This window comes from Gossypium hirsutum, chromosome A06 (assembly GCF_007990345.1).
Source record: "Gossypium hirsutum isolate 1008001.06 chromosome A06, Gossypium_hirsutum_v2.1, whole genome shotgun sequence".
Classification (NCBI taxonomy): domain Eukaryota; kingdom Viridiplantae; phylum Streptophyta; class Magnoliopsida; order Malvales; family Malvaceae; genus Gossypium; species Gossypium hirsutum.
In genome coordinates, this window is record NC_053429.1 from 85,494,652 (window position 1) to 85,519,866 (window position 25,215).

General features: G+C 33.1%; 2 long non-coding RNA genes across 2 annotated transcripts; both read right to left on the reverse strand.

The window, feature by feature from the left end:
- Positions 1–15,734: 15,734 nt before the first annotated feature.
- On the reverse strand, positions 15,735–16,931 carry LOC107963380 (uncharacterized). The gene is made up of 4 exons (XR_001701889.2): positions 16,792–16,931; positions 16,619–16,711; positions 16,441–16,541; positions 15,735–16,285 (listed from the first exon to the last, which is right to left on the reverse strand). It is a non-coding gene; the product is annotated as an uncharacterized lncRNA (long non-coding RNA).
- Positions 16,932–17,090: 159 nt separating this feature from the next.
- LOC107961733 (uncharacterized) lies at positions 17,091–24,708 on the reverse strand. The gene is made up of 4 exons (XR_001701397.2): positions 23,264–24,708; positions 23,106–23,167; positions 17,342–17,465; positions 17,091–17,251 (listed from the first exon to the last, which is right to left on the reverse strand). It is a non-coding gene; the product is annotated as an uncharacterized lncRNA (long non-coding RNA).
- Positions 24,709–25,215: the final 507 nt, after the last annotated feature.

The following is a 25,215-nucleotide window of genomic DNA, read 5'->3' on the forward strand; positions in this document are numbered from 1 at the left end:
TAGTAAATGGATCCTGATAGAGCCACGGCGGATGACGTGGAGAGTAACGCATCGACCCCTGCCGAAGGGACCATGCCAGTTGAGAGTGAGCCTGTGACTATGGGCCAAGATGAAGGGGCTAGAGAAGCTTACCTCTGAATGATGGATGCTTGGTATACAGAGTTCGTTCGTGCGAATCTAAACACTGATCTCCCCCACCTCCTCCTATTCCTCAGTATGCCCTGGTAGATCCGTAAGGCGCAGACTTGATTAGGAGGGAGAAGCCTCCAATAGACAAGATTAGGAAGTAATGGGCTGAGGAATTCCGGGCTAACTTAGATGACGACCCGGAGAAAGTAGAGCTTTGGCTAGAAAATACTATCAGAGTATTTGATGAACTATCGTGCATGCCTGAAGAATGCATGAAGTGTGTAGTATCGCTCTTGAGAGATTCGGCCTACCAGTCGTGGAACGCTCTCGTGTCTGTGGTACCGAGAGAGAGAGTAACTTGGAAATTCTTCCAGGAAGAGTTCCAAAAGAAGTATATTAGCCAAAGGTTCATAGATCAAAAGAGGAAGGAATTTTTAGAGCTAAAGCAAGGCCGAATGTCGGTGAACGAATATGAACGTAAATTTGTGAGGCTTAGTAAGTATACGCGCGAGTGCGTGTCTTTAGAAGCCACTATGTGTAAGAGGCTTGAGGATGGTCCTAATGAAGATATCTGAGTATTTGTTGGCATCCTAGAACTAAGAGAATTTGTGGTGCTCGTTGAGAGAGCATGCAAGACAGAGGAGCTGGTAAAAGTGAGGAGGAAAGAAGTTTTTGAGTCGCGAAATTTAAAGAAGAGATAGATGGGAAAGTCACATCAGTCCTCATCTAAGAGATCGAAGGAATTCACTACGCGATCAAATGCTTCAGTGGGGTTTTCGAATAAAAATAAGAACAGGTAGAACACAACTTCTGGAGCCCAAACCACTTCTGTCGCGAGTGTCAGCAGTCCTTGGCCAGATAGGCCAGAATGTTGAGGTAAAGAAAGAGAGTGTTTTAAATGTGGGTCACTGTGTAACAGTCTGATTTAGACCCTAATCGAAACGGTGGTTTCAGGATCATAAATTTGAGTCAGAAAAATATTTAAATATTATTTTTCGTGTTTATTATATGTGAATTTGCATGTGTGAAAGTTTCGTATGAAAATTTGATTGTTTGTGTGCTTAATTTAATAAAAAGGACTTAATTGCGTAAATTGAAAATTTGATAGTTTAAATCATAAAGACTGAATTGTTAGTGGCTTTTTAATATGGGGTGTTTATGTTGCAAATTGCCCATGATATTATGCCTTGGAAGGTTGTAGCCTTATTAAATTATGGTTTATTATTTGATTATAAAGGTTATTAAAGTAAATTATGAAATATTATGTACATTAACTAAAACAAACATAATATAGCCATGCATTTTAGTTCATTTTGACCGAAACTAAAAGAAAAATAAAGCTTTAGAAAGTTTCAAGCATTTGACACTTTGGAAGCTTGATTAAAGGTTAGTTTTTGTTCGGTTTTTGATAACTTTTACTTTTTTGAGATCGTTGCTTCAAATACTACCTGACCCATGCTTGAATTTTTGATTTCGATGAATATTTTGAGTTATGCCATTGATGAATATTTGTGTTTTGTGATGTTTGATGATGAAATATTAAAAATATATTTTAGATTAACATGTTTTGTATTGGAGTTTTTGATGATTTTGAGTTATTAGGATTAAATTAAAAAAATAATAAATTGAATGACTAAAATGCAAAATAAATGAAATACATAGACTAGTATGAGTATAAGGAAGATTCGGCCTAACAATGATGTGGTGAGATTTTGTGTATTTTGTGTTTTATGCAATTAAGACTAATTTGTAAAAGTATGAAATATTAGGGGTAAAATGATAATTTTCCCATTTATGTGTTGTTGGATTAATTTGAATGAAATTGTGTTTAAATGAGGTTAATTTGAAATTATATATATCAAGAACAAAAGAAATCGGACTTGGATCGGGGAAAAGCAAAAATAGTCGAATAGCCGATTTATAATGTTCGTCAATATCTGAGGTAAGCCTTTAAGCAATTAAACACCATTTTTCGAATATAAAATGATTTACTATGATGATTCCAATTTTATAGTTGTATAGTAGGGTAGCCGAATGTGGTTTAACATTGAAGTTATGTGGTTGAGTTTTATTCGATTGAGTTAAAACCTCTGAAAGTTTGTATGAACTGTATGGAATATTTGGATGATTTGATATATGAACTGTTTATGGAATGACTTTAAAAGAGTGATATTCGGGCTTTGAGCCTAGCAAGCCTTGTGCTGGTGAATTTGATTGGGCTTTGTACCTAGCAGGCTTATTGCCAGTGGATAAATAAGAATCAGACCTTGAGTCTAGCAGGCCTTGTGCCGGTGTGTGATTCAGGCTTATGCCTAGCAGGTTTTAAGCCGGTGATTTATTTTCAAGCCTATGTCTATAAGACTTCACATTGATGTGGAAATTGAACAAGTAAGTTGATCTAAATGACCTTGGATACTTGGCTACATGTGATGTTTTATTGAACTTCTTATTTGACCATATATGATGATTTATTGAACTTGTATATTCGGCCATATGTGATGATATAATGAACCTTGTGTATTTGGCCATACAAGTAAGTATTTATGAGATGATATGTATCGGATCTTGTTTATTCGATTATATAGGTAAGTATTTATGTGGTGTTATAATTGACCTTGAATATTCGGCCAAATAGGTGCGTATAAATATGTGATATTATATTTGAATGTAAGCATAATTGAGATAGTATTATTTTGGGAATGAAAAGTTGAATAATATTATGCTAAATGAGAAATATTAGCATTCAGCCAAGGTAACTTATTTGTGTTAAAGTATAACATTAATGATACAATTCGACTTATTTGAAAGGTTTTAATTATTCATTTAAGTTGTTTAATTTGCTTAAGGCTTACTAAGCTAAGTTAGCTTACTCTGTGTGTTTTTATTACTCTGTTTTATAGATTTTTGTTCTAAGTTACGAGCTCGAGGATCGTCATCGAAGTCATCCACACTATCGTCAACCTTCGGTACTTTTAAAAGTCTATTTTCGAACTTATGGCATGTATAGGCTAATATGTATTTTGTTTGAACTTGAATATGTATAACTTAAGCCATGCGAAAATGGCTTAATCTCCATGATAATTTCGGTCATACTTTGGTTATGGTTTGAGTTCACTTTTGGTTATGATGTTATATATATTATGCATGAATGGTCTATGTGATAAATTTTATATGTTTGAAAATGGCTTAATGATGTGTTTAGAAAATGCAAATTATAAAATGTTTATACATGTTTCCATGTGTGGTTATATACTTGTTTGTGATGAAATAAAGTTGGGAGGAAAAATGATGATAATTATGTACATATTCGCTAATAAGATGAAAATTAACCAAATGAATAGTAACTTTTGTCAATCACTATTATGAACATTATATGTGTTTTATGTGATGTTTAAATGTTTAATTTAATATTAGATGAATACCAAAAATGAAATGATCTTTATCAAATGATTATAAGTATTACATTTCGTGTAATCCATTTGTGTTTGGTTATAGTATGCTACTAAAGTGTAATGAAGTCTGTTTATCTGTATGTATTATGAGTTTAAATTAAAAGTATAATCAGCTATGTGGTAGTAGAGATTAAATTGACTATTAAAATTCAAGTACATGTATGTGATCGTTTTAATTTGTGTTCTTGACTGGTAATACCTCGTAACCCTAGTTCGGTGATGGATACAGGTTTGGGGTGTTACATTTTATTGGTATCAGAGCTACGGTTTAGTCGATTCTAGGAGTAACGTAGCGTGTGTGAGTCTAACTATACATGCCATAATTTATACTGCGATAGTGTGATGACTTCTGACATTTGAAAATGTGCTTTTATATAGTAAATAGATCCCGATAGAGCTGTAGTTGATGATGTTGAGAGAGTAGTGCCTGCTCCCACGTATGGGACAGCGTCTGTTGAATATCGACCTATCTCGAGTAGCCATGAGGGGGAGGCTAAGCAAACCTTCTATCAAATGATGAATGAATGGTTTACTCAGTATATCTGAACTAATCCGGCAGTACAACAACCTCCACCCCCGAATAATCCATCTCCAATACCTGTGGTACCTCCGATGATTGATCCGATGAGATTTAACAGGCCTTCTGTAGATAAAATCAGAAAACACGGGCTAAAGAGTTTAAAGACAATGATGATGATGATGCTGAACGAGCTGAGTTGTGGCTTGATAATACTAACCGTGTGTTTGATGAGTTATCTTGTACTCTGGATGAATGTTTAAATTGTGCCATATCTTTATTACGAGACACTGCATATCACTAGTGGAATACACTAGTATCGATGGTTCCAAAAAATATAGTGACTTGGGAATTCTTTCAAACTGAGTTCCGTAAGAAATACATCAGCCAGAGATTTATTGTCCAGAAACGCAAAGAATTTTTGGAATTGAAACAGGGTCGTATGACTATAATCGAGTACGAGCAGAAATTTGTGAGACTTAGTCGATATGCTCGTGAATGTGTTTCAACCAAAGCTATCATGTGTAAAAGATTCAAAGACGGTTTGAACGAAGACATTAAATTGCTGGTTGGTATACTTGAAATTAAAGAGTTCGTGGTACTTGTTGAGCGAGCCTGCAAAGCCGAAGAGCTTGGGAAAGAGAAAATAAAAGCTGATTTTGAAGCCAGAGATTCCCGTAAAAGATCATCGAGTAAGACTTTTCACTCAGCATTGAAAAAGTTTAGAGATGATTCAGGTCAATTTAAAGCTACTTCAGACTTTTCTAGACGAGATCGAGATTGACCTCCTGTAAGTTCACGAGCCACTTCGATTGCAAGTGTTAGCAATGATCGGTAGAACAAACTTGAGTGTAAGTATTGTGGTAAATGGCATTCCGAAAATTGTTGATTGAATGATCGGTCTTATTTTAAATATGGATTGATGAATCATTTTATCCGAGATTGCCCGATGTTAGCCGAAGAAAACACCGTTCAGAACGCGAGACCGAGTAACATGTCAGTACGAGGTAGACCACCCAGACATTCGAGTAATGTAGATGGCAGTCAGAGAAGGACGAAAGATACAGCGGTTCGATCTGAGGCTCGTGCACCTGCTAGAGCATATGCTATACGCGCTCGTGAAGATGCTTATTCCCCAGATGTTATTACCAGTACTTTCACTCTTCATGATACTAGTGTTATTACATTGATTGACCCTAGTTCGACTCATTCATATGTATGTGAAACATTAGTATCCAATAAGACTTTTCCTGTTGAGTCTACTGTGTTTGTGATTCGAGTGTCAAACCCCTTGGGCTGGTGTGTTCTGGTTGACAAAGTGTGTAAAAATTGCCTGTTAGTGATTCGAGATTCATGTTTTCTAGCCGATTTGATGTTATTACCTTTTGACGAGTTTGATATAATTTTGGGTATGGATTGGTTGACTTTGTACGATGCCGTTGTTAATTGCAAAAGAAAGACCATTGATTTGAGATGTCAAAACAGCGAGATTATTCGGATTGAATCTAATGATCTGAATGGTTTACCAGCAGTAATATATTCAATGTTAGCTCGGAAGTATGTGAGAAAATGTTATGAAGCTTACTTTGCTTATGTGCTTGATAGTAAAGTGATTGAAAAGAAAATTGAATCTGTACCAGCTGTGTGCGAGTATTCGGATGTGTTTCCTGAAGAATTACCGGGTTTGCCACCTATCCGAGAGGTAGAGTTTGGTATTGAGTTAGAACCGGGGACGACTCCGATTTCAATAGCTCTGTATCGAATTGCACCTAATGAATTAAAAGAGTTGAAAGCACAGTTGCAAGAGTTAACAGATAGAGGTTTTGCACGACCGAGTTTCTCTCCCTGGGTTGCTCCAACTCTATTTGTGAAAAAGAAAGACGAAACTATGAGAATGTGTATTGATTATCACCAGCTAAATAAAGTGACTATAAAGAATAAATACCCGTTTCCACGGATTTACGACTTGTTCGATCGGTTAACAGGGGCTTCAGTTTTTTCGAAGATAGACTTGAGATCGAGTTATTATCAGTTGCGAGTAAGGGACTCCGATGTGCCATAAACTGCTTTTCGAACGAGGTATGAACATTATGAGTTTCTAGTTATGCCATTCAAACTTACTAATGCACCTGCTATTTTTATGGATTTGATGAATCGGATCTTCAGGCAATATTTAGATTGGTTTGTGGTTGTGTTCATTGATGATATATTAATCTACTCCCGTAATGAAACCGAACATGGCGAGTATTTGAGACTTGTGTTACAGAATTTGTGAGAAAAATAGTTGTATGCGAAGTTTAGTAAATGTGAGTTCTTGTTACACGAAGTTAGCTTTCTGGGACATGTTGTTTCAGCATCAGGTATTCGGGTTGGTTCGAGCAAAACTTCAGCAATACTTGACTGGAAACCTCCGAGAAATGTTTTTGAAATCAGAAGTTTTCTGGGACTTGCTGGTTACTATAGATGATTTGTGAAAGGTTTCTCTATGATTGCAACTCCGATGACGAAGCTGCTGCAGAAAGATGTTAAGTTTGAGTGGTCAGAAAAGTGCCAGAAAAGCTTTGATCAATTGAAAGCCCTTTTGACCGAAGCTCCAGTGTTAGTTCAGCCAGAATCGGGTAAAGAATTTGTTATATATAGTGATGCATCTTTAAATGGTTTAGGCTGTGTTTTGATGCAAGAAGGCAAAGTTATAGCTTATGGCTCGAAACAGTTAAAGCCGCATGAAAAGAATTATTCGACGCACGATCTAGAATTGGCAGCTATTGTGTTTGCATTAAAAATTTGGCGCCACTATTTGTTCGGTGAAAAATGTCATGTTTATTCCGATCATAAAAGTTTGAAGTATTTGATGGCTTAGAAAGATCTGAATTTGAGACAGCGTCGATGGTTAGAGTTGTTAAAAGATTACGAGTTAGTGATTGACTATCACCCGGGAAAGGCTAATGATGTTGCTGATGCTTTAAGCCAAAAATCACTGTAACAGCCCGATTTAGACCCTAATCGGAACGGTGATTTCGGGACCATGAATTCGAGCCGAAAAAATATTTTAAAATTATTTTTTGTGTTTATTTTGTGTGAATTTATATCTGTGAAATTTACGTGAATTAATTTCGTCGTTTAGGTGTCCGATTAAATAAAAGGACTTAAATCGCGTAAATTGAAAATTTGGTAGTTTAATTTATAAAGGGCCGAATTGTTAGTGGCTTTTAAGGATGAGGGATTTATGTTGTAAATAACCTATAAAGATATTAGTGGGACGGTTAAAGACTTATAATATGTATTTTTTATATTAAAGTATTAAGGTTATAAAAGTAACTTAATTATTAAAGCATATATATGATATAATATCATAAAATAAACTATGTTTTTCATTCTCTCTTGCACCAAATATAAACAAAAAGAAAAAGAAAGAACACAAGACTAGGTTCGGCCATCTTCCAAGCTAAAATCAAGGTCCATTCTTTGTCGGTTTTTGATAACTTCTATGTTTTTGAGATCGTCGCTTCGAGTACTATAAAACCCTTGTTTGGTTTTTTGATTTGATGGATATTTTGAGTTGTGCCATTGTTGATAACTTGTGATTTTTGTTATTTGATGATGAAAAATGAAAGATATGTTTTAGATTAACATATTTTGTATTGGATTTTTTGATGATTTTGAGTAATTAGGACTTAATTGCAAAAATAATAATTTGAGGGACTAAAATGTGAAATTAATGAATTATAAGGACTTGTATAGACATGGGTAATATTCGGCCTAGCTTGGGGGTGGAGAAATTTGATGTATTGTGTTTTGTGCAATAGGGACTAAATTGTAAAAATTGTAAATGTCAGAAGTAAAATGGTAATTTGCCTATTTATGTGTTTTTGGACTAAATTTAATGAAAATATGTTTGAATGAGCTTAATTTGAATATGTTTAGATCAATAACCAAAGAAATCGGATTTGGATCGGGGAAAAATGAAAGTTGTCGACTAGCAGCCCCGTCCCATTTTACGACGTCCGAGGTAAGTTTATAAGCAAATAGACATGTTTATTGGTAACTTAATGTTATATTTACTTGCTGTTTTGAAATGTTAGAAACTAAATATATTATGGCCGAATGTGATTGAATGTGGATATTACACTTCCGAGTTCGATTCGACCGAGTTACGACGTCTGAAAGCCCCGTATGAACCTTAGGAATAGCTAGGATACATATGTCATGACATAGGATTTTGATATATGAGTGTGAGTAAGTCCATGGCGTCAATTTGTGATTTCGATATGTGTTTACGAGTAAGACCCTATCTGGGATGTAAGACCACGTCTAGGACGTTGGCATTGTACGATATATGTGTGAATTATCTGAGTGTCCTACCCAATTCCGAGTGGTTCATCGGGTAAAGGTAAACAAAATCGGATGTGTTGGATGAGAAAAAAGGGACAGGTGTGATTTAGTTTATTGGTTATCGATGATAAGGTAAGTATGTGACTTATTGATAAAATGTGTTTTTGTATGATATAAAGGATAAACTTCCTTGGTTCAAATATGTGTTTTCGGCCTTGAACGAATGATGTATTTATCATGGAAATGATTTTTTAATTGCATTTATATGTGCCTATGAATATTCGGCTATGAAAGTAAATTATGTACATGATCATATAACTGGATCTTTGAACTTACATAAACGTGTATATTTGACTTGTGAATGAGTAGTAAATATACTATGAATAGCTCTTGTGTATATATGTATGAGTGATAATGTATATATGCGGTTATATAAAAACATAAGAGTTTTGCATTTTGTGTAGGGGAACTAAGTATAATAGGAATATTCAGCTTTGGTGGTTAAATGATACTATGTTGGTTTTGACTATTCATACATTCGGTTAAATGGAATTATAAAAGGAAATAATTATATATGCTTAAAAATACTGCATATGAATGTACCTATAAATGATTGGATTTAAATGTACAATGATAAAATATTCTTATTAGTTTTGCTAATTCTGTTAATATCATTGGGTTATTTATTCGCTTATAACTTACTAAGCTGAAATAACTTATCGTGTGAATATTTGTTTCTATTTTATAGATTTTGAAAAAATCAAGTTACAAGCTCGGGGATCGTCTATGAAGCTCATCACACTATCCACTACTTTGGGTACTTTTATAAGTCGAATTAGAAATTATGGCATGTATAAGCTAAAGTATGTTTTGGAAATGTTAATTTGGGGGGTTGTATATAAAGCCATGTGAAAATGGCTAAGCAATTATCCTTAAAAATTATCTGTGTTAAGCTCGATCTTTGCCCACTCTGCCTTATAATTATGTGACATGTTTGCATGAACTTGTGTTAGGTATTGCGTGTGCTGAAATATGGATATTGCCATGTTCCTATTCGGTTTATGCAAATGGGATTGAATGTTCACTAAGTTTGATTGATGATAAATAGTGTATAGATATTTTGTGGACAACTGATGGGTTTAGAAGTTATATACTATATGTTAAGTAAGGTCTCTACTGCGGGTAAGACACAGATATTTTATGTGTACCTTATTTTATTGGTTTGGTTTTGATATTTTGTATGGGATTATATATATATAAATATATATATGAAAATATAATTTAGATAAATTAATATGTTTGCATGCATATTATGTGTATTTATGAGGTTGCCGTATGGGTTAAATCAACCTTAGTATTAGGTAGTTAAAAATTTAATGGGTTAAATCAACCTTAGTATTAGGCAGTTAAAAATTTAAGTTAGTTGGATATTATAAATGGATATATGTGACTGAGTATTTGATCATGACATACGGATGGATCCTTATATGTCTTGTTATATATATTTATAGATGTTTGTATTACGATTGGGTTGTAAACATGCATGATTATATTGATTCATTGAATTTTTTTTGTAAAGCTACGAAATTATGCAATTTAGCTTGTGATAGCCAAATAGCTATAGAGTGGAACGGATTTTCTTTGTATATTCCTAAATGTTTGACTTTAGTTTGTGTAATTATATAATACATGCAAAGGTGATAAAAAATTTTAGGAATAAAAGCCGCACCAATGATTTAATATGGATGCATAAAATGATCGAATATAATTTAGGTAATTTAGTGGTTTAAGTACAATTTATCTTGTCTCATTTATTTTAGGTGTTCAAATGTTTCAAACTTTGATAGGGATTATTGTGTGTAAAGTTTATATTATCGTATGAAATGTTCTCGATTTATCAATGAAGTCGATATAGACATTTATATTAATAAATATTCGTATAAGTAATTTGTATGATCGGTAATGTCTCGTAACCCTAGTTCGGCGATGGATACGGGTTAGGGGTGTTACAATCACTATTTGCTTTACGTGCAATGAATGCGCATATGACTATGTCAGACGATGGTACGATAATAGCTGAGTTAAAAGCAAGACCGTTTTTTATTCAGCAGATTTGTGAAGCTCAAAAAATTGACAATGATTTGATAGTGAAATGGGTTCAATGTGATTCAAATGCGGATTCAGAGTATATAGTTGATGTTGATGACTGTTTGAGATTTAGAAACCGAATATGTGTTTCGAGAAATACAGAGTTGATTCAGATAATCTTGAATGAAGCTCACAAGACTATCTGTTCATCTAGGTAGTACGAAGATTTAAAATGATTTGAAACAACACTATTGGTGGCAAGGTATGAAACGAGACATTTCTGACTTTGTATCAAAATGTCTAGTTTGTCAGCAAGTAAAAGCCGAGCATCAGGTACCTTCTGGATTGCTTCAGCCGATCATGATACCTAAATGGAAATAGGATAGAGTTACGATGGATTTTGTATCCAGTTTACCGTTGACACCGAGCAAGAAAGATGCAATCTGGGTTATTATAGATAGATTGACTAAATCTGCCCACTTTGTTCCGGTTCGTACAGATTACTTGCTTGATAAATTGGCTGAATTGTATGTTTCTCAGATCGTGAGGTTACATGGTGTACCTATATCTATTGTTTCAGATAGAGATCCGAGGTTTACATCGCGGTTTTGGAAGAAACTGCAAGATGCATTAGGTACTAAACTGCATTTTAGCACTATTTTTCATCCCTAGACAGACGGTCAGTCCGAGCGAATCATTCAGATACTTGAGGATATGTTGATATGTTGTATTCTCGAGTTCGAAGGTACGTGGGAATGATATCTACCTCTGATTGAATTTGCGTACAATAATAGCTTTCAATCGAGTATCAAAATGGCACCTTACGAAGCTTTGTACAGTCGTAAATGTCGTACACCTTTGTACTGGACCGAGCTCAGTGAAAATAAGATACACAGGGTAGATTTGATGAAAAAAACTGAACAGAAAGTAAAAGTGATCCGTGAAAGTTTGAAAGCAGCATCAGATCATCAGAAATCGTATGCAGACTTGAAATGTAAAGACATAGAGTTTTAAATCGGGGATAAAGTATTTTTGAAAGTCTCGCCGTGGAAAAAAATACTTAGATTTAGTCGTAAAGGCAAATTGAGTCCGAGATTTATTGGACCGTACGAGATTATAGAGAGGATTGGACCAGTGGCATATAGACTATTAATGCCACCTGAGTTGGAAAAGATCCATAATGTATTTCATGTTTTGATGCTTTGGCGATATAGATCCGACTCCTCGCATGTGATTAGTCCATCAGAGATTGAGATTCAATCAGATATGTCGTACGAGGAAGAACCGATTTGTATTCTGGCTCGCGAGATTAAAGAATTACAAAATAAGAAAATTCCATTGCTTACATTACTGTGGCATAAGCATGGAGTTGAGGAAGCAACGTGGGACCCAGAAGATGCAATGAAAGAACGTTATCCGAACCTATTTATCGATAAGATTTTCGGGGACAAAAATCCCTAAGGGGGAGAGTTGTAATAGTCCAATTTAGACTCTAATCGAAACGGTGGTTTTGGGACCACGAATTCGAGTCAGAAAAATATTTAAATATTATTTTCCGTGTTTATTATATGTGAATTTGCATGTGTGAAAGTTTCGTATGAAAATTTGATTGTTTGTGTGCTTAATTTGATAAAAAGGACTTAATCGCGTAAATTGAAAATTTGATAGTTTAAATTTTAAAGGCTGAATTGTTAGTGGCTTTTTAATATGGGGTGTTTATGTTGCAAATTGCCCATGATATTATGCCTTGGACGGTTGTAGCCTTATTAAATTATGGTTTATTATTTGATTATAAAGGTTATTAAAGTAAATTATGAAATATTATGTACATTAAATAAAACAAACATAATATTGCCATGCATTTTAGTTCATTTTGACCGAAACTAAAAGAAAAATAAAGCTTTAGAAAGTTTCAAGCATTCGACACTTTGGAAGCTTGATTAAAGGTTAGTTTTTGTTCGGTTTTTGATAATTTTTACGTTTTTGAGATCGTTGCTTCGAATACTATCCGACCCATGCTTGAATTTTTTATTTCGGTGAATATTTTGAGTTATTCCATTGATGAATATTTCTGTTTTGTGATGTTTGATGATGAAATATTAAAAATATGTTTTAGATTAACATGTTTTATATTGAAGTTTTTGATGATTTTGAGTTATTAGGACTAAATTACAAAAATAATAAATTGAAGGACGGAAATGCAAAATAAATGAAATATATGGACTACTATGAGTATAAGGAAGATTCGGCCTAACTATGATGTGGTGAGATTTTGCGAATTTTGTGTTTTATGCAATTAGGACTAATTTGTAAAATTATGAAATATCAGGGGTAAAATGGTAATTTGCCCATTATTTGTTGTTGGATTAATTTGAATGAAATTGTGTTTAAATGACGTTAATTTGGAATTATATATATCAAGAACAAAAGAAATCGGACTTGGATCGGGGAAAAGCAAAAATAGTCGAATAGCCGATTTATAACGTTTGTTGATATCCGAGGTAAGTCTTTAAGCAATTAAACACCATTTATTTCGAATATAAAATAATTTACGATGATGATTCCAATTTTATAGTTGTATAGTAGGGTAGTCGAATGTGGTTTAACATTGAAGTTATGTGGTTGAGTTTTATTCGATTGAGTTAAAACCTCTGAAAGTTTGTATGAACTGCATGGAATATTTGGATGATTCGATATATGAACTGTTTATTGAATGACTTATAATACAGATATTCGGGCTTTGAGCCTAGCAAGTCTTGTGCTGGTGAATTTGATCAGGCTTTGTGCCTAGCAGGCTTATTGCCGGTGAATAAATAAGAATCAGACCTTGAGTCTAGCAAGCCTTGTGCCGGTGTGTGATTCAGGCTTATGCCTAGTAGGTTTTATGCCGATGATTTATTTTCAAGCCTATGTCTATAAGACTTCACATTGATGTGGAAATTGAACAAGTAAGTTGATCTAAATGACCTTGTATACTTGGCTACATGTGATGTTTTATTGAACTTGTTATTCGGCCATATATGATGATTTAGTGAACTTGTATATTCGGACATATGTGATGATATAATGAACCTTGTGTATTTGGCCATACAAGTAAGTATTTACGAGATGATATGTATTGGATCTTGTATATTCGGTTATATAGGTAAGTATTTATGTGGTGTTATAATTGACCTTGAATATTCGGCCAAATAGGTGCGTATAAATATGTGATATTATATTTGAATGTAAGCATAATTGAAATAGTATTATTTTGGGAATGAAAAGTTGAATAATATTATGCTAAATGAGAAATATCAGCATTCGGCCAAGGTAACTTATTTGTGTTAAAGTATAACATTAATGATACAATTCGACTTATTTGAAAGGTTTTGATTATTCATTTGAGTTGTTTAATTTGCTTAAGGCTTACTAAGCTAAGTTAGCTTACTCTGTGTGTTTTTATTACTCTGTTTTATAGATTTTTGCTGTAAGTTACGAGCTCAGGGATCGTTATCGAAGTCATCTACACTATCGTCAACCTTCAGTACTTTTAAAAGTCTATTTTCGAACTTATGGCATGTATAGGCTAATATGTATGTTGTTCGACCTTGAATATGTAAAACTTAAGCCATATGAAAATGGCTTAATCTATGTATAACTTAAGCCATGAGAAAATAGCTTAATCTCCATGATAATTTCGGTCATACTTTGGTTATGGTTTGAGTTCACTTTTGGTTATGATGTTATATATATTCTGCATGAATGGTCTATGTGATAAATTTTATATGTTTGAAAATGGCTTAATGATATGTTTAGAAAATGCAAATTATAAAATGTTTATACATGTTTCCATGTGCGATTGTATACTTGTTTGTGATGAAATAAAGTTGGGAGGAAAAATGATGATAAGTATGTGCATATTCGTTAATAAGATGAAAATTAACCAAATGAATAGTAACTTTTGTCAATCACTATTATGAACATTATATGTGTTTTATGTGATGTTTAAATGTTTAATTTAATATTAAATGAATACAAAAAATGAAATGATCTTTATCAAATGATTATAAGTATTACATTTCGTGTAATCCATTTGTGTTTGGTTATAGTATGTGACTAAAGTGTAATGAAGTCTGTTTATCTGTATGTATTATGAGTTTAAATTAAAAGTATAATCAGCTATGTGGTAGTAGAGATTAAATTGACCATTGAAATTCATGTACATGTATGTGATCGTTTTAATTTGTGTTCTTGACTGGTAGTACCTCGTAACCCTAATTCAACGACGGATACGGGTTAACTGTGTTACACACTGGACCACTTCATCCGAGACTGTCTCGAAATGGAAGAGAGGGAGAAAAAGTAAGAAGCGAAGGTAAGTAGTGCTCCATTGAGGGGTAGACCACAAAAGAACTCTAGAAGTGGGGCTACTAGCAGAGGTACGCCAAGGGATGTTACAGTGAGGTCGAGGGCAGAGTGCTTGCAAGGACTTACGTTATTTGTGCCAGTGAAGAGGCAGAGTCTCTTGACGTGATCACGGGTACCTTTACTATCCATAATATATCTGGCATTGCTTTAATTATCCCGGGGTCTACCCACTCCTATATTTGTATGGAATTGATACCTCGAATGAGCATGATAGTAGAGTCCACTGAATTTGTGATAAGAGTGTTCAATCCCTTGGGTAGATATGTGTTAGTAGACCAAGTGTGTAGAAATTGTCCATTGACAATTAGAGGTCATTATTTTTCGGCTAACTTGATGTTATTGCCGTTTAATGAATTTGATGTAATCCTTGGGATGGATTGGTTGACTTTTCATAGTGTTGTAGTGGACTGTCACTATAGGAAAACAGACTTAAAAGTGTCACTAAAACTATTTGTGCCGATTTCACAAGCACTGCAAAAAATGCCGCTATAGGAAATGCCGCAAAAATTTACGGCATTTATTTGAAAAAAACGCCATAAAAGATCATGACTTTTAACGGCGTTTGTGGGGGAAGCACCGTTAAAATTCATGGCTTATAGCGGCGTTTGTGGGGGAAGAGCCGCTAAAAGTCATGGATTTTAGCGGCGTTTGTGGTGGAAGCGCCGCTAAAAGTCCTCGTTTTTAGCGGCGTTTGTGGGGGAAGCACCGCTAAAGGCCATGGCTTTTAGCATGAAATCCAACCAAAAACAACAATTGTATCATAAACAATAAAACAAAAAACGTTAAATCTAAATGATACTTCAAATTCAATGAAAGATATGTGATGTAAATTAATAAATGAAGTATAACTCGAAATATTCTTCCAATAATGTTAAATGTGACAATGTTAAAAATATTCTTACAATGAGAAAACAAATGTCTAAGATGGCGGCTTTTGCGACTGCTGAAACATCTTCATCATATGCTGAAGCTGTAGCTGGAGCTCATCGTACTTTCTGCTCTACTCTGCTGCCTCTGCCTCCCTCCCTACTACATCCGCTCTAAGTTGTTGCTGGAGTTCTTCATATTTTCTTTCAACCTCAGCAATTTGCTCAACTGTGCTTGCTTGCATCTGAGCTATCTGGTCTCTTAACCTCTGAACTTCAGCTTGAGCTTGACTCTCGGAAGGCATGTATTACTGGGAGCTAGATCCAAAATATTGGGTCAGGGTAACACCAGATCCTTGAAATCAAACCTGAACATACTTTTCAGGACCCAAAACTTCAGTAATAATTCTGTTATCAATGTTCTCAAGATTAGCAGAACTATCAGTCGAAGCAATCACTTCATACTCTGCCTTCTTCTCCTTTAGTTTCTCCTAATAAATTAATGAAAGAGTTAGAAACGAAATATATAATAAAAATGAATGCAACATAACTTAACATTATTTAAAACTACTAACGACGAATTAAACCATTATAATTAAACATTATAAATATTTATAATAAATTAAATTTTATTAAGTAAATATACCATAATTTCTCCAGCTTCGGATGTCATAGGAGATCCATCTTTCTTCCTATGCGTAATCTTAAAAAGCTGAAGGAGTCCACTTTTTGACCAGACGAGACTTCCTATAATATAATAGTAAAAATATCATTTAATAGTAGAAAGTCATTAATATTTGATAGAATTAATAAATTCATAATACCTCAGCCTCAGCTACAGAAGCAAAACTTCTCGACCCTGCCATGTGCGTGAATTTTTGTTTTTGCCTGCTACTTGTTCCAACTCGTTCACGGTCCTACATAATGAAATTATTATTACGTATATAGTAAACACTATATAATGAAAAATTTATAAGAATTTGGAAGTACGTAATACCTATCTTTTCTTTGAATTCTAGAATCTAACCGCATCTCCCCATTGGTATCTCAGCATTCTCGGTGGGACATTTTGCAATTTTTTACCCAATGCCTTCTTGATATAGTCATCTGAGACCTCTAAATCAAATCTCTCCTAAAAAAATACAAGTTTAGAATGTAAATATAAATGAAACTTAAACCAAAGTATTATAAATTACATTCACGTTTTGTTACCTTAATATTATCGAGAGCTTGATTTTTGTCGCTATCAGGCATGTGATGCCATGATTCGTAGTTGATGGGAAACATATTGGAATTTTGTGCTATAATGCCCAAATAGCCTGCTAAAAGTCGTGCTTTAGATCCAACAGGCTGACCATGACTGTTTCTACTTACTTTGACACGCTCGACAGGATTTAAGTAGTATAAATCTTTAAGTAGCATATGTCCCTGACCTCTGCGTGTCCCACCACTTTCAGCTGAAAAATTATATATTATTATTTATATTAAAATTGAAAAATAAATCAATAATAAAAGTCAACACACATGTAAAATAAACCTAACATTACTCGTTAAGTGTCTCCGGCACATTCGAAGATCCAATAACTGTTTGTTGTTCACTATTTGCTTTTTCCTAATTTGGAGTATTCTAGACAATACTTAAATCTTGTAATCTTCTTCTACGCATTTTTCCTACAATACACATAAAATAGTTGAAATTTTAGTAACAAATTACAACAATAATAGTACATATAAAATAGTTAAATTATATAACATGAGCAAGATTAAAATTATAATATTACATATAACTAAAAAATCGTAAAATCTTACTACATCATAATTTGTAAATATCTTCATTCACATCCTGACGAACCCATTGAAATTGTGTACTAGTACTAGGGATATTTTCATTTAAGTTTTGTTCTGGAAAAGGCAAAGTTTCTGATCTTTCGACGATGTCATCTCTACTTCCATTACCCATGTCAAACAAGTCTCTAGGGGTGTTTCAGAGTACAACGTACCAACCCTCACTAGTTGGATCTTTCAAGTAAAAAACCTGTTTCACATGAGAAGAAAATACATACGGCTCATCTATCAATTGTTCTCCAGTGTGAATCAATCGAGAGAAATTCACCATTGTAAAACCAAATTGATCGTTTTTAATTCCGCGAGCAGTATTAACATCAACCTAATCACATCGAAATAAGACAACTTTCCATTTTCCATAGTAATCTAACTCAATAATATCAGTAAGAAGTCTGTAATACTCCACATTTCCCTCAACGGGATTACTGTCACTAGCACTAGCATAACTTGTAATTGAAGAATTAACAACTATTCCACAATTTTGAGTTCTCCTCAATTTCTCGCGATATTTTGTATGAAATCTGAATTCATTGATGATGAGGGCATTATATCTTTTTACTACTCTATTCAGGCCTTGGGAAAGCCATTTAACTTCGTCATTAACGTCCTTCCCACTCCTAACCTATTGAATCGAAAGTAAATTGAGTAATTATAAATGTTATGAGAAAACATTATTATTTGTCAATAAAAGGTTGAGTTGCATACCGTTTGGCTTAACCATTCATGGAAAGATTCTGTGAATAACTTATTAATCTCTCGTTGTTCTAATCTTCGGGAGCGTGAACGAGATCTCAAGATTTGTTTGTACTCACTATGTTAAAAAGAGGTTTAGTTGGTTAGAAAATAAACAAATCAAAAAGATGAATATTTATCATATTCTAGAACTTACTTGCGTAATGGTTCAATTGAATCGTGGTGAAAAAGAACATATCTATGTGCTTGTACCCAAGATCTTTCATCTAATTCTGCAATTTCAACTTTACCGATTGGTTCTCCATAACTTTGAAATAAATAAGTTTTGGCAAAGCTGGGATCATTGAGCCCAGCATTTCTACTTGGTCTATTCAATCTTGTTTCAACATCTTCTAAATATCTAGAACAGAAGGTCATACACTCCTCCGCCAAGTAGCCTTCAGCAATTGATCCTTCTGGATAACGATTATTTTGACAATAAGACTTCAATTTTCTTAGGAACCTAAACACGATAGACAACATTATCAAAAGTTGTGACTAAATGTATAGAGGTGAATGAATGAATACTTTACAAATAAATTAACACATTTCTATAGGATACATCCATCGATAGAAAGCCGGTCCACCAATTATTGCTTCACGAGGGAGATGGATTACCAAGTGCACCATAATAGTGAAGAATGAAGGTGGAAAGATCTTCTCCAAATTGCATAAAGTCAAAGCAGCTCGATCCTGTACTTTCTTAAGTTCTTCAACATCCAAAACTTTGCCACAAATAGCTTTCATTATATTGGAAAGTTCAATTATACAGGACGTAACCTTTTTTGACATACAGCATCACAAAGCAAGTGGGAGTAAATCTTACATCAAGATGTGATAATCATGTGATTTTAAAGAATATAGTCTTCAATCTTTAAGACTCACACATCGAGATATATTTGATGTATATGCATCTGGGACCTTTATATCCTTCAACACCGTGCAGAATACTTCTTTCTCTTCCTTCGACATTGCAAAAATTGGAGGCGGCAATCGATAGTTCCCATTCGAAAGTACTTTGGGATAAAGATCACACCGAATTCCCATGTCAACTAAATCAAGTTGACTCTGAAGATTGTCTTTTTATTTTCCATCAACATTCAAAATTGTCCCGATGATGTTCTTGCAAACATTCTTCTCAATATGCATGACATCAAGATTGTATCGTAAAATGTGATGCTCCTAATAAGGCAACTAAAAAAAATACTTCTTTTTTTTTCCACAAGTTCACCTCATTAGGATCATCCTCTTCATCAAATTCATCATCAGATTCGTCCCTCGATCTTCTCTTTGTTTGTATGTTGGATGGTTGATTCATATTCCCATAACTGAAATCCATATCTTTTAACATAAACAAGATTTCAAATCTAATGTTCTGCTCAGGAGCTTCTCTAAACTCTTTAATACCGTCAAATAAAGTCCTCTGAAATCTAAATCTATGATTTCCATCCGGCCACCAACGATGCCCCATATAAGAGAACTTTTCCAATTATATAACCATTTTGAACATGTTTGCGCAGCACAACAATGACAAGCATAACGTCTTTTGGTGCTCCAACCAGATAAATAGGCATAAGCTGGGAAATTATTAATTGTCCATAACAAAGCTACACGTAAATTGAAGTTCTCCTTTCTCAATACATTATATGTCTCAACCCTCGACCATAATTGTTTTAACTCTTTAATAAGTGGCTGCAAATAAATGCTAATATCATTTCCGAGACCTTTCTCTCCAGGGATATCATAGATAATATAAAAGAAGATTGCTTCATGCAAATCCATGGAGGCAAATTGTAAGGAACAAGCACTATAGGTCAAGTACTGTACGAAGTACTCATGATTTTAAAAGGATTAAAGTTGTCAGCTGCTAGCCCAAGTCTCACAATCTGAGGATCGCTTGCAAAGCTTAGAAATTTACAGTCAAACAATTTCCAAGCTAAAGAATCAGCAGGATGCCTTAATAATCCATCATCGGTTCGTTCATCATTATGCCACCTCATAGAATCAGCTGTCTTTGACGACATGAAAAGCCTTTGAAGTCTTAGTATTAGAGGAAAATATCGCAAAACCTTGACTGACTTCTTTCTTAACTGTGCCCCACCTTCGTCCGTATTCATATATTCTGTATTCCTATTCATCCAATGAGACTTACCGCAAACATGACAAGACTGTTGGTTTTTCTGATCAACCCAGTACAACATGCAGTCATTTGGGCAACTATGAATTTTATCGTACCCAAGGCCTAAATCTTTTATTAGTTTCTTCATATCTTAACAGGACTGAGGGATTTTTGCAAATGGAAACATCTCTCCCAGAAACTCTAGCAGCATTGTAAAAGAGTTTCTGATCCACCCTCCCAAACATTTTAAATGAAATAGACGAATGCAGAAAGACAATTTTGAATATTTTGATCCCTCGTAAAGTTATTCATTCATTTCATTAAGTAAATTGTAGAACTTCGCCGCTTCTTCATTTGGCTCCTCATCAGGTGCAATTGTTCCCGTTTCGATAAAAACATTTCCACCAATATTACAATCATCGGATGCAATAAAGTCAGGTGGAAACGGTTGCTCACCATGACTGTGCATATTAAATGCATCCCGCAACATACCTTCCATGTTATCTTGTCTAACATACTGATGGTAAGCAGTATCAGGATAAGTCAGATTAATTGTTGAAGAAGTTCCACTAGATGTACACTCTCCATGGAAAATCCATTTTTTATACCCCTGAATAAAGCCATCAACAATTAAATGTTCATAGACAACTTCACGAAAATGCCAATTGATGTTGCCACACCTCTTACACGAGAAAAAAATCAAATTCTCTTGGCTTGCATTTTGAAATGCAAAATTTAGGAAAGTTTGTACTCCATTTCGATAGTCGTTGCTTACCCTTGACAAATTCATCCAACTCCTATCCATTTTGTTGTTCTTGAAGTCTAAAGTTGACAATAAATTGCGTTTACTAAAATAGATAATATATATCAAGTATAAATTATCTAATGGGTGTAAACTAATTCAGCCAAGTTGCGGGATTTTCAAGTGTATATTTATGTATTACGTAAGTTAAGTAAGTTTTGTAAGTTATATAAGTTATGTTATGATATACATTTATGTAAGGTATGTAAGTTATGATATGATATATATTTATGTATTATGTAAGTTATGATATGATATATATTTATGTATTATGTAAGGTATATAAGTTATTATATGATATATATTTATGTATTTTGTAAGGTATATAAGTTATGTAAGTTATGATATGATATATATTTATGTAAGTTATTATATGATATATATTTAACATTAAGATAAATATTATTTCCCTTTAAAAAATTACTTTAATTAAATAAAATTTAAATAAATTAATCCAAAATATGTAATTTAAGAGAAATTGTGTATAAAAAGTTGAAAACCGTATAAGATGAAATGTCAACTTTGTTCCATAAAAAATAAATAATAAAAATAAAATTTGACAATGTGGAAAATCACATGGAAAATAAAATTTATTTTAATTAAATAATATTTAAATAAATTAATCCAAAATATGTAATTTAAAAAATTGTGATTAAAAAGTTGAAAACCGTATAAGATGAAATGTCAACTTTATTCCATAAAAAATAAATAATAAAAATAAAATTTGACGATGTGGAAAATCACATATGGAAAATAAAATTTATTTTAATTAAATAATATTTAAATAAATTAATCCAAAATATGTAATTTAAAAAATTGTGTATAAAAAGTTGAAAATCGTATAAGATGAAATGTTAACTTTGTTCCATAAAAAATAAATAATAAAAATAAAATTTGATGATGTGGAAAATCATATGGAAAAAAATTATTTTAATTAAATAATATTTAAATAAATTATTTTAATTAAATAATATTTAAATAAATTAATCCAAATTATTATAAGATTGAACCTTGTTTTAATATGGTAATGGCATTATCGACTAACACTATCATTCATGACATGTACTATAGTCTTTATATAGACATGTTTCGCTTTTATTTGACAAATCACATGTGCAGTTAAAATATAGATGTATAATAGTCCACACTTAATTTAATTTATATTTTTCAAGTCATCTTTTCTTAAGTACATGTTAAAACATTGTGTGAACATCCGTATTTAACTTAAAGGCTATGATATATTTTGAATAAAAAATTTAACTTAAATGATAAAACGAAAGATAATATTTGTGATAAAACGGACGAGAATATTTCAATAATAATTTTAACTTAATTATAAAAATATATAAAGTATTTTATTAAATAAATGTATAGGAGATGGGACATATTATACTAATAATTAAATTTATTAAAAATCGTCATAGAAATATAGAAATATTAAATCACAAATTACAAAAATAGGGTAGAAAAAATTCATATGGCAAGCATACATGTAGATAGGTATAATATTATTAAAAGGTTGCAAATTGAGCAGAAATGATTCCTTTTATAGTATTAATGTAATTAAGAACATAGGCATTTGAACCAGTAGCAAAGATCCCTAAGCAAAGCGAGGCAAATGAAGTGGAAGTTGGTGTACATGTGCAAACATGTGTGTGATTTCTAGAAAGTGTCGATTTTAATCTCAAGGCTGAGAAAGGTATATATGATAAATTTTGATGAACCAAAGTTTTGTACTTGATGACCTCTAAATTTGGGTATTATTATATCTATGTATTGTAGAGGAAAACAATGACAAATTAAATATACATACCTCTTAGAAATTGTAAACTGGAAGGTAGAGTCGATTAAATTGGATGGCAAATTAAATTACACCTGCAAACAATGAACAACCATGAAATTAAAAAATAATGTAAGGATAAATAAGAATAGTAATTTAAAAAATGAAAAAAAAATAAAAGATTAACTAACCTTTTGGCTATCTAGGCTTTCTGTGTATTGCTTTAGTGTATGAAAGCTACCAAATTTGCCAAATTTTGCCAGCTGAGCAGGAATCCCTCCAGCCAAATTCGAATCTCAATAACTTTATGATTTGTCACAATTTCATCCAAAAATTGCTTCAAACTTCTCAGCTTCCATGATTTTAAAAGAATTTTTGCACTTATATTTTATATAGCCCTTTGTTCTAATATATTCAAAACAAAATTAGAGAATGCAATAGCTTATCATTGTTCTCCTATCTCAATGGGGAACTCCATATCCTTACAAATTAGTGCTACTTTTTCATGTAGGTTGATATCACTGCTATAGCTACATCTCATAGGTGAAACAATGTCAACTTACAGGAGTTGAAGTTTGATTACATTATCATTGAGAGTTTATACTTATCTATGCTTCCAAGAAAATTTTGTATTCAAAGATACAATATAATTATAAATGATCAACATGATGATTTGCAGTCGCTAACATCTAGAACCTTGAAAATTTATAATTTCTCATTCTCATTGAGTACATTTACTTGTCATAGAGAATTACTTGTCATTGAAAGTGTGTTCAAATCAAACCCCAAAGCTTGTCTTGTCGTTGTATCCACTTCATTAGATTCCTCAAAAGGAAATGATGTTTTAAAACCATTTTTAAACATGGGGTTTAATTTAATTACTGTAAGTCCTGATTTTGATTCTATATTCAAGCACACATATGCAGAAACATGGTTTAATCAATTAAAGACAGGTAATATCAATCCAGGTCAGGTTTCTTTAGGACAAAACCTGTCTAATCTACTCATTCGATTGGTCTTGTTATACAAATATGGCGGCGTTTGTATCGACACAGATGTTATTGTTTTAAAAAGTTTCAACAATTTGAGAAATGTGATTGGTGCACAGTCCATGAACATTGAGACCAAAACGTGGAGTAGATTAAACAGTGTTGTGTTGGTTTTTGATAAACATCATCCATTGTTGTACAAATGTAAAAAAACGCAAAAAATGCACATAAACCCAATTCATATTTTTAACAAATTCATCATATTTATTCATTACCTATAGGAAACCAAAACGCACATAAACCCAAACCCAAAACTCACAAAATAAGAGGTTGTGACAGAAATACCTATAGCACTCAAAATTCCAGGGCAGCGGCAGAGAAAAGAGGCTATGACAGAGAGAAAAGTATTTGCCGGAGAGAAAACGAATTTCAGAAATTAGGGATTTCAATCAGTTGGGGTTTGGGAAATTGTGGAAACTAATTTGGGGAAGACACTGTTGGGGAAAATGGGAGAAAATAAATTGGGAAATTGGGAAACTAGAGCTACATGAAATCGAGGTAAAATGATTTTGGGGGAAAATGGTAGAAAATAAATTGGGAAATTGGGAATGAATCAGGGTTATCTGATTTAGGGGAAAATTAAGGAAATTCAGGGCTAAACAAACAACGCCGTTTAAGTGAAATTTAATTGAGCCTTGCGGCATTTATCAAAAGTGCCACCAACACAGATAAAACGACAACGTTTTGGCTACTCATAATCGATATTTGTGGCATTTTATAAAAAATGCCACTAAAAAGTAGACAAAAATGGCAGTGTTTTGAACAGGCTTAAAATATCTTTGCGGCATTTTAGTAAAAATGCTAGTAATTGGCAAACAAAAACAACAGCATTTGCACTCTCTTCAAACATATTAGCGGTGTTTTTTGTAAAAACGCTGCTAAGGACGTCTTTTTTGTGGATTTTTAGTAAGAGTGCCACTAAAAAGAAGAAAAAAATGACAGCGTTTTAAAGACTCTTAAAACATATTTGCGGTGTTTTTTTGTAAAAACGCCACTAAAAGCTATCCTTTTGCGGCGTCTTACCCAAAACGCCACTAAAACAAAGCTTTAAAATGGCAACGTTTTGCAATCATTTTGCCATTTCACTTTTTTAT